Below are 15,709 nucleotides of genomic sequence, written 5' to 3'. Positions count from 1 at the left end.
TCTCACTCCATCAGCGAGATTGCATCATCGTCTTGAAAACAGACCAGAATTCTTTCTCAGGAAACATGCACTGGGATTTACTAATTCTCTCCCAAACTTGGATCCCTCCATCCCTGGCGGTGTTCAAGGCCAGGTTGGACAGAGCCTTGGGCCACATGGTTTAGTGCTAGGTGTCCCTGCCCATGGCAGGGGGGTTGGAACTAGATGATCTTAAGGTCCTTTCCAACCCTAACTATTCTACGATTCTATGATTCTATGATTATAATGAAGTTTACATGGATTAAACTGGCAAGAACATAATTTCTCATCTTTGAGAGCACAGGAGAACTGTAAAGTGGGGATTTGTATTGAAAATTCAGCTGTGGTGGAACATGTTAAATTGTGCATATCCACTATCCCTGCAAGGACTGAAAAGAGCCAAAGATTGGCAGCAGTGAAAACAAAGTAGAGCAAATTCACACCTTGTGTTGTCCCGAGAACCTCAGCATCATGCAGAGCAGCCTGTGTCATGATTTAACCCCAGCCAGTAACTCAGAACCAAGCAGCCGCTTGCTCACTCCCCTCCTTCTTCCCTCCCCCCCCCCCCCCCCCCCCCGCTCCCGGAGGGATGGGGATGAGAATTGAAAGAATGTAAATCCCACAGGTTGAGATAAGAACAGTCCAGTAACTAAGGTATAATACAAAACTACTACTGCTACCACCAATAATAATAATGATAAGGGGAATAACAAGGGGAGAGAATACAAAACTAAAAGGGGAAAAGGAAAAGAAAACAATAAACACAAGTGATGCACAATACAATTGCTCACCACCTGCCGACCAATACCCAGCCTGCCCTGAGCAGTGATCTGGGCCTTCCGGGTAACTCCCCCCAAAAGCCTACAGCACCTGGGATTCCCAGGCAGTCTCCCATCCAAGTACGACCTGAGCCCAACCCTGCTTAACTTCTGAGATCAAATGAGATCGGGCATTTTCAGGGTGGTGTGGCCATAGGCCGCATTGTTCTCAGCATTGTTCTCAGACTGAAGTTGAAAACACAGCACTGCGCCAGCTACAAGGAAGGAGAAAAATGACTGCTACAGCTGAACCCAGGACACTGTGGAAATGGCTGTATGGGAAGTTTGGCTACAAGAAAGTGATGCCTGTATGACAGAAGTGACACATCCTCAGAGCTGTGTCAGGCTGCAGGTACGCTCCCAGAGTCATCCTGCCTCTTCCCCTCCCTGGCCAGAGACAGTCCCAGTGCCTGTCCTCCTGGTCTCACACCTACCCATGCACGTGCTGTGCACAGCCCTTCACAGGTTGTGTGAGCCACAAGGATCTGCAGAACCAGGGAGACACTTGGTGCAACACTCTCTTATTGATGGGAGGAAAAATCCTCCATGTTTTCACAGCACTGGAGTTATGCAGATCATTTCAGACAGGAGCCGAGACACTTGTCTCCTGCTTCACAGTGCCATATACAGGGTTTTTATTTTCTTTTCCTTAGCTCACTTGGGCCAGGGTCAGCCAAAGTACAGCCTGCAGCTGCTCCCTTCTTTGATTATTGATGAGGATTAGGATTTATTTTTTATATACAGCTCTGTAGGTGTGCAAGACATTTCACACAAATATACAAGGACAGGGCTCTGAAGAGTTTATACAGCCCAAACAAGTTGCAGCACAGCTAGTGAAGACACACATACGATTAAAGGCTTATTGATGTAAGCACCATGTGTATCTTATTAGGTGGACAAAATGTAGGTTTCTTTGTGTAGCCTTTTTCTGAAGGCAAAGAATCATTTTTATGCATGTCACTTTAACCTTTTGTTATAGCAATCTGCTGTTTCAAAGCCTAGCTCACAGGACTCCCATATCCAAGCTTGATGAGGTAATTTGCTTCAAAAATAGCTTGTGAAAAGGTTTAATTCAGATTAGCACTCAGGAAATAAACATTATGGTATAAAGGGCAGAAGATGTCCCTTTGCTCTTGCTCTAGAACAAAGCCTGTGTTTCTCCATCTTTGCCTACAAGACTTGGTAACTAGCTGCAAGGATGTGGGACTACTTTCCCAAGCTTTTGAAGCCCTCTGTTCTCCCAGGAGTAGTCCTAGGGTTTGGACAAAGGGAATGATAGGATTTACCCCAAAACACAGAGAAATAGTGCCCTTGTACATATTTAAAAAACCCAAACTGTAGTATGTTTTCTTCTGTTGTGGTACCTCTCTGCTGCTGGCACCTCATTTAGGGTTACAGCTACATCCCAGCATCTTTCTGTGGCTCATGGTTGTGGGAGGTAAAGGCGACAGGATCTGCATGATGGGCTTGAGCAACACCCTGAATGCAAGCTATGAGGCCCTGATACCAAACAAGCCTTGGGCTGATGGGCCAGGATGTTGAGAGACAGATAAGCCAGAATGTTGGGAGACAGATAAGCCAGGATGCTGGGAGACAGGAAAAGCGTGGCATGCCTGGGCATGTTGAGAAGGTACCGAATGAGGGAATAAAAGGGGCTTGATTGTAATAAAGTTTGTCTCAATATCCTCACTGACCTGAGTCCGTGCTTTCAATACGCCACACATGGTGGGTATCCACAGTCACCTCATTTCTCGCTATGGTTCTTCCCTCCCCCTCCCAGTGATTAGGGTCTAGAGCCAGATGCAGCTTTGCAGTGTGCATCCTCACACCATCCTCCATGCACCTGAACATGGGAAGACCTTTTGTAAACCTTTAAATAAGTTTTTGCTGAGCTGGTTTCCTAACATCCACTTGCCTATTTGCCTGCCTGTGCCTCACCATGACATAGCATGAATAAAGGGATCGTTCTCTTCACACTTTAACAATGTGAGTGAGTTCTAAATGGCGATGTTTTACCTAGTTCTTATGTAAGCCAATTGCAATATTCTTTGAGTAGGTGTGTATTGAAATAGGATAAGATCAACATATTATATAGTTATTCAAACACACACTCTGGCAGACATCCTGAAGAGGGATGTCAGAGGCACCACAGCTCTGATTTCAGCTGCACCACGTAGGTGCTGCAGGGCAGATAACTGAGGCCCATATTTATGATTCTCCCCTAGGGTAGGGGGCTCAAGCTAAGAAATACAAAGCCTGTTTTCAGAGTAGGTAGGCAACGCTAGCTGGGAACAAAGCTCTGGAAAACAAGTTTAACATATCCTCTGTATCCTCCCAGACACTACTACTAAGTAGTCACTTTCTAAAACTCTACCCTGAACTGTTCCCTGTATGTACTAATACATAACCCAGTGTGTAAAAGGAGGACAATAAGTTTAAGACTAATACATGTTTCAAAGGGGACTTTAAGGGGCTTTGAGGATGAGCATGCTGTCAAAGCAAAATTTATGCTAAAGGTGAAAAAATCATGTAAGGTTCAATAATGACCACTTCTGCTGATCACTGAAGAATGATTGCAGCTGACTGCAAGAAGAGTTTGCTGATTCAAAGAGTTGAATACAAACACTCATCAAGATAATCCTCAGGACCTCAAGTGAGGTGTGCCAAGGCCAGAGGCTAACAATAAGCAGAAGAATCAACATACGAATACTGAGAACTAACTTGGCATACTTGAGAACCATTGAACAAGCAATGCTTACCATCAAAGACCTCTAACTTTACTAAAGAAATTTATTTGGAACTTGTTATCCAAGGGGTCCCAAATTTGACAATATAGCATAGCAATATTTTAAGCCAACATGAAGCAATAGATATCCTAGAGGATAGCTGTATCTGAAAAATACAACTAGCAAGACTGGACTTATGGCTTTCCACAGAGCTATCACTGCAAGATATGCAGTGCTTTCTGTGATGCTTCAGCAAAACACTTCCTGACTCCTGGAGCCTTTGAGTCAGCAATATTTACTGGAAAGGATGCAAAAATGGATGCCTTCAGTAGAAGCAAATCTACAAACCAGCCTTTCAGCTAGTGAAAAGAGGCACCAATTAATGAGCTGGCATACACAGGCAAACTTTTTATTTCATCAACTTTACAGGTTGGCTAAAAGCCCCCAAAATTTTGCAAATCCTGATTGCTCCTGGAGGACTATCTCTGTCTGGTTAGCTTATTTGTTTGCATGTACATTCGGTAACTAAGGTCAAAAGTTTTATAGCAGCGACTGTCTCCAAACTTGTCTTTGATTTTTCAGCTATGACACTGAGACTTTAATGTAATATTGTTAATAATAGCAATGCACTTTGTTTTAGTTTTAACTAATTATAGATTTGCCTGATGCAGTATTTCATGTGCATGGGTAAAAGGTAATTGTTATAGCCTTATAAAGTCTAAAGATTAAATTCTGCCTTTAATTACATAGATTTCACTGGTGCTGCAGAGGATTCAATAGCGTCAGCATTTATCTACAGTAATGGTTTCGCCGTGAGATTAGGCAAAATACCTGTTACTTGATGTCAAATCATAGTGGTGCAAACATGCTCTACAACCTTTAGAAATGGCTGCCTGGACCTCAGCTGGATCAGTATTGCAGTACCACAGTGGCGTTTGCACAAAGACAACTGGTTCTAAGCTGCAAAATTCACACCACTAAATATGATCAGTGCAAGTACTGTGCAGCCCAGCATCCACCCCTGTATTTAACAAATTCAAACCCAGTCTTATTCCACCCAATTTCAAGCCCCTTACATGGTGTTTGAGACAACTTGCATAAAGTTCATATAAGCTTTAAAGAAACATCCAGTCATGACATTTAAGCCTCCTTTGATTTTCTAAAGCAAGTGTTTGTAAGCCAATAAAATTATTTGATATTAGCATTCACTTTAGAATTAGTATGCATACATAGGGCAAATACTGTCTTTGAAATCTGGGAACAGAGATGAAGTCATCTATTTAGGAGACTCTTCCTTTACAAACACTTAAAAGAAGCAGCAAAGTTCTGACAGCTGTCCACTTGGTCTTTTGTGGCAAATGTACACAAATAACCCTAAGAAACAACATTTGCAGAAAGTGGGAGTTTCATGAACAAAAAACCAGCTAAACTACTCACTGTGCAGACTTACTGATGTGTAGTGCTATTTCCGTTGATAAGCTGAGAAGGAGGAAAGTAGTCTTAAACACCAAAGAAAACTACTGGTGCCTCCAGGAAAAAGCGGAGGGTCATAGTAGTAGGGGACTCTACTTTGAAAGGCACAGAGGCACTCATATGCCAGCCTGATCCAGTCTCGAGGGAGGTGTGTTGCCTGCCAGGGGCTCGGATCAGGGATGTTGCTGAGAGGCTGCCTGATGTAGTAAGTCCTGCTGACTATTACCCCCTCCTAGTGGTCCATGTGGGTGCTAGAGATATAGATAGCAGTAGCCTGGAGAACATTAAGAAGGACTACAGAGCCCTGGGAGAGGTGGTTAGGGGCTCTGGAGCTCAGATGATAGTTTTTTCATCGATTCTCCAGGACAAAGGGGAGGACCTTAAAAAAGCTAGGCACGTTTGGCAGGTTAATAAATGGTTAGAATGGTGGTGCCATAGTCAGGGGTTTGGCTATTTAGAACATGGGGCTCCATTTGGGAGGCCAGATCTACTGGAGGCTGGTGGAGCTGGTCTGACAAAGAAGGGGAAGAGCTGTTTTGGTAGGAGGCTTGCCAGGCTGGTCAAGAAAGATTTAAACTAGACGTGTTGGGGGAGGGGAGCATTGATCCATCCCAACATTCCTGGTCAGTTGCCAGCACCTGTAATAAGTGCTTGGAGCAATGTAGAGATGTTCCAGCTGCCCCAGCCATTGAGTCGGCTTCATTTGGAGCTCGGCTAAGGTGCCTCTATACAAACGCCCATAGTATGGGGAACAAACAAGAGGAATTAGAGATGTGTGCAAGGCTACGGGAATATGATGTCATTGGTATCACAGAAACATGGTGGGATGGCTCCTATGGCTGGAGTGTCAGAATGGAAGGTTACAGGCTGTTTAGAAAAGACAGGCCAGGCAGACGGGGAGGGGGCGTTGCTATCTATGTCAATGATAGGCTAGAGAGTATGGAACTCTGTCTGGGGACGGGTGATGAGGTAACAGAGTGTTTGTGGGTCAGGATCAAAGGGAAAACAGCAACGGGGGACATTACGGTGGGGATCTGTTACAGGCCGCCTGATCAAGAGGACTCTGTGGATGAAGCGCTCTACAGACAGATAGGAGCAGCCTCACGCTCGCAGGCCCTGGTCCTCATGGGGGACTTCAACCATCCTGATATCTGATGGAGGGATGGTACGGCCCAGCACAATCAATCCAGGAGGTTCCTCGATTGTGTGGAAGACAACTTCCTCTTTCGAGCAATAGAGGAGCTGACGAGGAGAGGTGCCATGCTGGACCTCGTGCTCACCAACAGGGAGGGACTGGTTGGAAATGTGACGCTCCAGGGCAGCCTTGGCTCTAGTGATCACGAGATGGTTGAGTTTGAGATCCTCAGGACAGTGAGAAGAGCATGCAGCAAGCTCACTGCCCTGGACTTCAAGAAAGCAGACTTTGGCCTCTTCAGGAACCTCCTTAGTAAGGTTTCATGGGATACAGTCCTAGAGGGCAGGGGGGCCCAAGACTGCTGGTCGATATTCAAGGATCACCTGCTACGTGCTCAAGAGTGTTGCATCCTGACTAGAAGGAAGTGCAGCAGGAGGGCCAGGAGACCTCCATGGATGGACAAGGAGCTGCTGAGGAAACTTAGAGGGAAAAAAGCAGCTTAGAGAAGGTGGAAGCGAGGACAGGCGGCCTGGGAAGAATATAGGAGCATTGCCCGGGAAGCTAGGGACCAGGTTAGGAAAGCTAAGGCCCAGCTAGAATTAAGTTTGGCAAGGGATGTAAAAGATAACAGGAAAGGATTCTATAGATACGTAGCAAATAAAAGACAGACTAGGGACAATGTGGGCCCTCTCCAGAAGCTATCAGGAGAACTGACTACCCTGGATTTGGAGAAGGCTGAGGTTCTCAATGACTTCTTTGCCTCCATCTTCACCAGCAAATGCTCTGACCACACCATGAAAGTCTTGGAAAGCAAATGCAGGGACTGTGAGAATGAAGACCTTAGGCCACTGTAGGAGAGGATCAGGTTCGAGACCATCTTAAGAACCTGAACGTGCACAAGTCCATGGGACCTGATGAAATCCATCCACGGGTCCTGAAGGAGCTGGCGAATGAAGTTGCTAAGTCGCTGTCCATCATATTCGAAAAATCCTGGCAGTCAGGTGAAGTTCCCGATGACTGGAAGAAGGGTAATATAACCCCCATTTTCAAGAAGGGGAAGATGGAAGACCCAGGGAACTACAGACCAGTCAGCCTCACCTCTGTGCCTGGCAAAATCTTGGAACAGTTTCTCCTGGAAAGCATGCTAAGGCACATGAAAAACAACGAGGTGGTTGGTGACAGCCAACATGGCTTCACTAAGGGGAAATCCTGCCTGACCAATTTGGTGGCCTTCTATGATGGAGCCACGGAACTGATGGACAGTGGCAGAGCAGTTGACGTCATCTACCTGGACTTGTGCAAAGCGTTCGACACTGTCCCGCACGAGATCCTTGTCTCTAGATTGGAGACATCAATTTGATAGATGGACCATTCGGTGGATAAAGAACTGGCTCGATGGCCACACACAAAGAGTTGTGGTAAACGGCTCGATGTCCAGTTGGAAACCTGTAACGAGTGGTGTCCCTCAGGGATCGGTGTTGGGACCGGTCCTGTTCAACATCTTTGTCGGTGACATGGACAGTGGGATTGAGTGCGCCCTCAGCAAGTTTGCCGACGACTCCAAGATGTGTGGTTCGGTTGATACGCTGGAGGGAAGGGATGCCATCCAGAGGGACCTTGACACACTTGTGAGGTGGGCCAATGCCAACCTTATGAAGTTTAACCAAGCCAAGTGTAAGGTCCTACACCTGGGTCGGGGCAATCCCAGGCACAGCTACAGGTTGGGCAGAGAAGAGATTCAGAGCAGCCCTGCAGAAAAGGACTTGGGGGTGTTGGTTGACGAGAAGCTTAACATGAGCCGGCTTCAGTGTGCTCTCACAGCCCAGAAAGCCAATCGTTTCCTGGGCTGCATCAAAAGAAGCGTGACCAGCAGGTCAAAGGAGGTGATCCTGCCCCTCTACTCTGCTCTCGTGAGACCTCACTTGGAGTATTGTGTACAGTTCTGGTGTCCTCAACATAAAAAGGACATGGAGCTGTTGGAGCAAGTCCAGAGGAGGGCCACGAGGATGATCAGGGGGCTGGAGCACCTCCCGTATGAAGACAGGCTGAGAAAGTTGGGGCTGTTCAGCCTGGAGAAGAGAAGGCTGCGTGGAGACCTCATAGCAGCCTTCCAGTACCTGAAGGGGGTCTACAAGGATGCTGGGGAGGGACTCTTCCTTAGGGACTGTAGTGGTAGGACAAGGGGTAATGGCTACAAACTTAAACAGGGGAAGTTTAGATAAGATATAAGGAAGAAGTTCTTTACTGTGAGGGTGGCGAAGCACTGGAATGGGTTGCCCAGGGAGGTTGTGGATGCTCCATCCCTGGCGGTGTTCAAGGCCAGGTTGGACAGAGCCTTGAACCACATGGTTTAGTGCGAGGTGTCCCTGCCCATGGCAGGGGGGTTGGAACTAGATGATCTTAAGGTCCTTTCCAACCCTTACGATTCTATGATTCTATGATTCTATGTTTTCACCTTTAATATAAACTGCAAAATGAAGCAACACCACAAGCATCTATGACGAAGGGCCCTTCTGGGCATGGTGCCACCATCACCTCTGTTTTCCATTATCAGCATACATTTGCAAGAATTATGATGTTCAGGTTCCATTTTCATCAGAGTGTATAAACTTGTCCTTTTTCATTTTCTTCAAGCTGAAATTTGGCAGAGGAGCGCTGGTGGGTGGGGAGTTTTTGGAAAGATTATTATTTTTAAAATTTAGTCTTTTCAAACTGCTCTAAATAGAGCACTGGGGAATATGCCCTGAGGAGCAATGCTGTTGCATGTCTCTCAAGGGAGGGGCACTGACAATTAGATATTGTCAGTCTCTTATTCAGTGCAAGAGGAAAATGAGCATTCACGTTTTGGGCTGCCTCATGGAAGGCCTCTGGCCCAGCAGAAATTATGAGTTCAGGGTGATGCTATGGGGCCAGGAGGCCAGGAAGGCCAGGAAGCTGTCCATCAAGGGTTCCCAAGGGTGGCCTGTAGTCCTCTTGCAACACACAGAGATTTTGTATGTAGCCTGAACAGGATCTGGGGGTTGTGACTCTCCTCCACAGAACCAGCTGATTGTCAAGGCAACTGTGGGGTCTCCTCCAGCAGCTTTGGGATGTGGTGAATTTCTGGGCTTTTGGGATCTGTCAGCCATGGAAAGCCTGGACTAGCCTGCCCCTCCAGAGCAGTCAGGCATTTTGGCAAGTCTCATGGCTGTGTATTTCAGACCCCTGGCTATTTCTCCAACCCTTCCCATTACTCTACATGACAGCAAGAATCCTCTGCAAGAGATGGCCCAGGAGTGCAATATTTCCAGAATCAAGATGAATTTCTGCTTTCAAAAGCAAAAGCAGCAGTGCATAGCCCGACTCACTGTGTTAGAGTTGAGCACAGATGGGGTATAGCACATTCCCACTCCAACCAGGGGCCAAAGTGATGGACAGACTCTGTCTCTAGGAGATGCGCTCCAGAGGGACTACCAGAAGTTAAATTTGGAAGAGGAAGAGGGGGATAAGGAGTGATAACCTACAATAAAGTTGAGGCAGCCTAAACACCAAGTTACAACACTAATCCCTGTCAGAACTTTTTCGAGAGCACTATAATGCCCACAGCTACCTGTCCTCACCTCACCTGCACATTGATTCATAGAACTCGTTAAAAACTCGTCAACAAAGTTTTAAGTTGACAAGCAGGTATTCTTTATTGCGGCGCCGGAGAACACAGGGGATAGCTCCTCCTAGCATGTTCTGTCCGAGCATCAACCAAACCGTGATTATATTGTCGTTAGTCATACATATTCATTATATTGTATACATATTCATGAAGTTGTTTATACATGACATCACATTCCTAGAACATTCTTCCCGCATGTGCACTTTATTATAGTAGTGGTCTTTGGGACCTTTGGTGGTCATTTCTTCATCATCCTCCTCTTCATCACCTTATCTTTTCCTTGAATTCTTGTTCTGGTAGTCTTTGAGGTCTGCGCAGTAGATAAGCGCTTACGCCAGTTTAATTAGTTCGGTAACACTGCTGACATAAGTGAGTGATTTCTTCTCGTCCTTCTACTTATCAGTTAACTTAGCTACAGCACATCCTGAACATCTGCTAGTTTCAGACACTCTTTATCTACAGCCCTTATTTTGCTTACAATAAATTTTATATGAAGGTCATAAGGTTCTAAAACTATGTCAGCTACAATGATTTATCTTATACAAGGATCCTTATTATGTTCTTTTGGTTGGGCTTTTTAGGTTTGGAAAGTTTTATTGTTATGTACAAAGCCACCAAGCTTAAAGTTACTTAAAACTGAATTTTCTTGTTTACAAAGTATTATTTTTAATTTTGTACTTCCTTGTCTCACACATTCACCACAGAATCCCAGAAACCCCAAACACAGCCTGCTTAGAAGGAGCTCAGGAATGTGGTCTAGGAACAATGACCTTCTGTTCACTTGCATGGATCCCAACTCCTTTGCAAATCTTGTTTCTTCACTTTTCTTCTTTTATGACTGCCTGCACCATAGTCCCAAGAAGGATGCTATAGATAATAAGAGCAGTGCAAGTGTTTTCCAGGGGGCTAACATGGGGCAAAATATGTTGTTGTGAAGAGCTGAATGCACTTAGTTACATGCTACAAGATCTCAGTGTTGCCTGGACATTGCAGGGTGGTACAATGGCTTTAATTACTTCGGCCTAATCTAAATGTCCCATTCCAACTTGAAAGAATGGCCTTTGGATCAGGCCCTTATCCCTTAGCTTCCACACTTGCCTGCTTGCAAAACCCCAAAGTGTTCATTCAGCTCCAGCTTGTAAAGATGCCAGAGACCTAGAGCTAACAACAAAAGAGAGGGACTTGAAATTCAGGACAGAAATTCTGAAACACTTCTTCATTTCCAATTATTTTAGAGAATAATGCATAAATGGATCTTCCTGTACATTTGTGCTGACTTAGTTTGGATTATGGGGGACTTCCTAATGCATGCTAATTGCTATACACTGTAAGGTACCTTCCATCCATCCTATTCTAAAAAAAGATTCAAATCATGCACACATTGAAATGTTGGCAGCTGATCCTTTCAGCCCTAAGAAAAAGTGACCATCTTCACACCTGCTAGTATATAGCTGGACTCAGAGGGTTTGCTGCTTTGCATTTGCTGGACTGATTTATTTATGTACCATTTCCTAGTACATTTATCAGCTACATGGCAAAGATGATACAATTACCTAACAAGAATGCATAAAAAAGTAGGATATGACATACAGCTGTATCTGTATTTCCTCCTGTGCTTCTTAAAAACTAATGCAATTACAAAGCCATTTTGATGAAGACACTTTTGCTGACTCCTTCACATGAGAGGAGTTACTGGCAGGCTCTTATCTCCTCCATCAGAAGTGTGTTCCTGGAAACAGGACAGTCTGTGGCTAGAGATAACACATTGTGAAATCTTCTGCACCTGCTGGGCTGCAGCATCCATCCTCTAGGTCACATGTAAGTCATGGTGATAAGAGACAGTAATTTCTGTCCCTACACAGATTGACACACTCTGTCCCACAGAGCAGAAGTGGTAGCAGTGGCGGTTTCCATCTGCTCAAGCAGAATGAAGCCCTTTAAGCACCTGCTTTGAAGCAAGATGCTTTTCAGTCACTTGACTTGGAAATGTGTCCATACAAACCCCACGAGGAGGTAACCTGCCCGTTTCTGGATGTGTACCTACAATATGCAAAACAAACAGTACCTACAGCGTACAGCTGTTATCCTGAGGAGACAGCTTCTGTGCTGGGGCCAGGAGCTAATTAATGGCAATCATCCCTATTTCTAATTACTGAAAACCATTCACTGTATTACATTCTTATTGGGAACCAGCACTAGAAATTATTTATTTTACAGTACCCAAAGAGGAGCTGTTTTAATCCTAGGAAAAATGTAGCTTTTATGGCCTTTCCACTGACCATCTCTCCTTCCCTATTTCCAGTACACAGATGGCAGAAGTCTTTCACAGTGGCTGTTGGATCACCAAACTTTAGCTGAAGAAATCTGTGCTTTTAGTATATAATTGTCTGTCCTGGGTTCAGCTACAGTAGTCATTTTTCTCCTTAGTAGCTGGTGCAGTGCTGTGTTTTTTAACTTTCAGCCTGGGAACAATGCTGATAACACCGATGTTTTTAGTTGTTGCTAAGTAATGTTTACTCCAACCAAGGACTTTCTCAGTCTCATGCTTTGCCAGGGAGGAGGGGAAGCCGGGAGGGAGCAGAGACAGGACACCTGACCCAAAGTAGCCAAAGGGGTATTCCATACCACAGCACGTCATGCCCAGTATATAAACCGGGGGGAGTTACCCGGAAGGCCCAGATCACTGCTCGGGTCGGGCTGGGTATCGGTCGGCGGGTGGTGAGCAATCGTATCCTCTCCCCTTGTTATTTCACTAATCATTATTATCATTGGTGGTAGCAGTAGTGGTTTGTATTATACCTTAGTTGCGGGACTGCTCTTATCTCAACCTGTGGGAGTTACATTCTTCTGATTCTCCTCCCCATCCCTCCGGGAGCGGGGGGAGGAAGAAGGGGGGGAGTGAGCAAGCGGCTGTGTGGTTCCGAGTTACCTGCTGGGCTCAAACCACGACATTGTCCAGGACTCTAACTGTCCCATAAGGCATGCCATAATACAGATGAATACATAGCTCATCATCAGTTGCCCTTAACCACCCTACTTCACTTGAATTACAATGAACTCTGTCCCCCTGCCCTGAAGAACTTGCAGATCAAGCTCAATGATACAGCACCCACCATAAACTCAGCTTTCAACCAAACCAAAAGTTAGGTGGTAACAGAAGACGTGAGCCAAGTAGATATAGGTTTGCATAGCTGCTTCCTAGTCATATGTCATCATCCAACATGACATGCAGAAGAGGGCTGATTTAAAAATTAATTTTAAAAAGGTAGGGAAATTGTATAATGATTTCTTTAAATCTGTGCAAAAAGAAATTGCTCCCTGAATTATACTTTTGTTGGGCTCCGAGGGCTGCCACCCTACTGTTTTAGCTATGCGGAAAGTCAGGACGCTTCTTCTGTTCTAACAATTATTTTCTGCATCCTCGTTTTATTTTTAACAGCTTACAACAGAAAGAAATGCACTTTCTCATGACTGTCTAAAGCAAATAGTACATTGTGGTTTGGGGCTTGGACACTTGAATGTGTAACTTCCTAGCAACAAGTACTGTTCTCTCTGTAGGGTACTTCTGGTAACTCATCTCTCCTAGTGAGCAGTAAGGAAAACTGTCACCTACTGAGGGAAACAGCTATTTCATACAGTCCTCCCCACTGAGAAAGAGCAGAAAAATGGCAACAGACTGCAAATATTATACAAGATATATTGCTGCACAGAAAGCAGCAGGCCTTCCTGATTCACACCAGCACTGGGCCTTGGACAACTGGGATATGGTCCTGACTTGCTAGAGGCTACTGTGCTTCCCAGCCAAGTAATTTCACTTTTCTGCATTTCGATTTCCCAGTCTGTGAAAACGAGTGTGCTGTGGTTTATTTTTCAGCATTTCAGCAACTGACATAGTGTACCTCAAACTCCTTAAATGGTTACATCGTTTTCACTGCTATGAAAAGTTCACTAAAACAGCATTTCAAAATCTCTGTGTATTGTACTTTCTGTTCTCAAGTCTGACTGTGGTTTGACTTCTGGCATCTGAAGTTCGGGCTACTGTGGTTGACTTCAGCAGCAATTGCTAATGAACACAGAGCTTCTATAGATTGGAATGAGTTGTATAATCAATGGAAACATAACCAGTGCAGCTTTAAACACTGGTCTGTACTTCATTTGCATAGGTCCTGCTTATCAGTGGCTACTCCTTTGAGAATATTTTTAAGACCCTGTAAAAGTTAACAAAGTTAACAAGTGCCTTTTTCAGATGCACCATTCACTTGGATCTCTTAAGAGAGAATTCTGGACCCAGACTGATGAAGAAAACACATGTAAAATGTTAAAAATAAAATAAAAACATTTTTAAGAAAAACTGCACTTGTGAAAGACACCATGTAGCCACATTCAGCCCTTGCATTATTTGTTTATTGCCAGTTTAGTCAGAAGCTGATAGATCTGGTTTTGTTACCAGAAATGACCAGAAACTGGCAAATTATTTTGGTGACAAGAGTATCTTCTTCATGGATTGTCCTGCTTGGGTTTTCTTAACTATATTTGATCTTAAATATATTAAAGTGAGAAACTCATCAAGTAAACCTGTTTTCTCTCTTCTGAGTTCTGCCACATTTTCTCATCCTGCTGTTGCATCAGCCTGTCAGTGAGTTGCAAAGCTGCAATAAATGGGCTCTAGAGCAGCTGAGTCCAGAGGTCACAGGCTGTGAGGAGACACGACGGGCAAAGGGAACAAGGAAGAGATTATTACAACACAAACAGAGAGAAATATGGCCAGGATTCAAACTCAAGTGAGGTTAGCCCAGAATTACTAAAAGCTGTGAAACATCACAACTACCGTGCACATACTTTAACAAGAAAAAGTCAATGGGATGTTCAATAGGCACAATGCTGAGACACCCACTGTAGGCAGGTACGCTCACCATGCATGGGAAGAACAGTTTGCATCCTTCTGCGAGCTGATAAAGGCATTATAAAATCACTTTGACATGCTAATAAGGAATCTTTATACTGCTGGAGCAAAAAAATCTAATCCTTCAGCATCTGTTCACATGATTAACATCATTGATTATTCATGTGGTCTCTGGAGGAAAGACCAGATGGTTTATTCACTGGGTTTGAATCCATGATTTTTAGCTTAAAAAATCTGGCCCTCTAGTAAATGAACTGAAGGAGTCATGCTATTAGCGGTACAGTAGTGCTACTAAGAGGTAAGCAGTATGTCTCATCTTGTGCAACTGGATGCCACTGGAAAGTCCAACACATTGCAGACATGGTACATACTTTCCCTCAAAGGAAGCATTAAGCTAATGCAGCTGAATTCACTAGAATTCAAGTCAAGCAGTGGTCATTTTTCATGACCTCACTTCCCCTTCTCCTGCCTAGGACCTTTGACTTTAAATGAAGGCTTATTGGCCCATATCCTGAGGGCAGGGTGCTCTTCAGTATCAGCAGTATAGAATAAACACATGTGGATCTCAGTAAAACAGAGCACAACCTATCCTGTGCCAATGCATTCCACATACGGGGGTCTATTAAAGTAGCTAAAGTAGCTCTAAAATTACGCAAGCAGTGAAGGGGATTCAATCACTGAAGACATCTTTCCTAACCATTCTTCTCAACTGTTCTGTGACTGAGCAGTTGTCTTTCTGCACCAGCTGTGGTGCAGCTTATCTTTCAGCACTATTTTCTACTCTATCCTCCATCACTACATCTAGAGTCATGATTTTCTCTACTGTAATTGATGTAATCCTACCATTGTCTAACATGCTGATTTCAAATGTAATCATATCAGAGCTGTACCAACAAATCTGCAGTAAAATGTGAAAATTAAGGAACTGCAAAGAATTACTTGGAAATATTGTGTAAAAGCAATAGCAAAATAGCAGTTAATCAAATTAAA

The 15,709-nt window shown here is 44.4% G+C and overlaps 1 pseudogene; it reads right to left on the bottom strand.

Annotated features, from left to right (window-relative positions):
• Positions 1 to 876: 876 nt before the first annotated feature.
• Positions 877 to 995, bottom strand: LOC115619322 (annotated as a pseudogene).
• Between the last annotated feature and the right edge of the window lie 14,714 nt (positions 996 to 15,709).

This window comes from Strigops habroptila, chromosome W, assembly GCF_004027225.2.
Source record: "Strigops habroptila isolate Jane chromosome W, bStrHab1.2.pri, whole genome shotgun sequence".
NCBI classification, from domain to species: domain Eukaryota; kingdom Metazoa; phylum Chordata; class Aves; order Psittaciformes; family Psittacidae; genus Strigops; species Strigops habroptila.
Note: the sequence above shows the minus strand (reverse complement) of the source record. Positions and strands in the feature narration are given on the sequence as shown.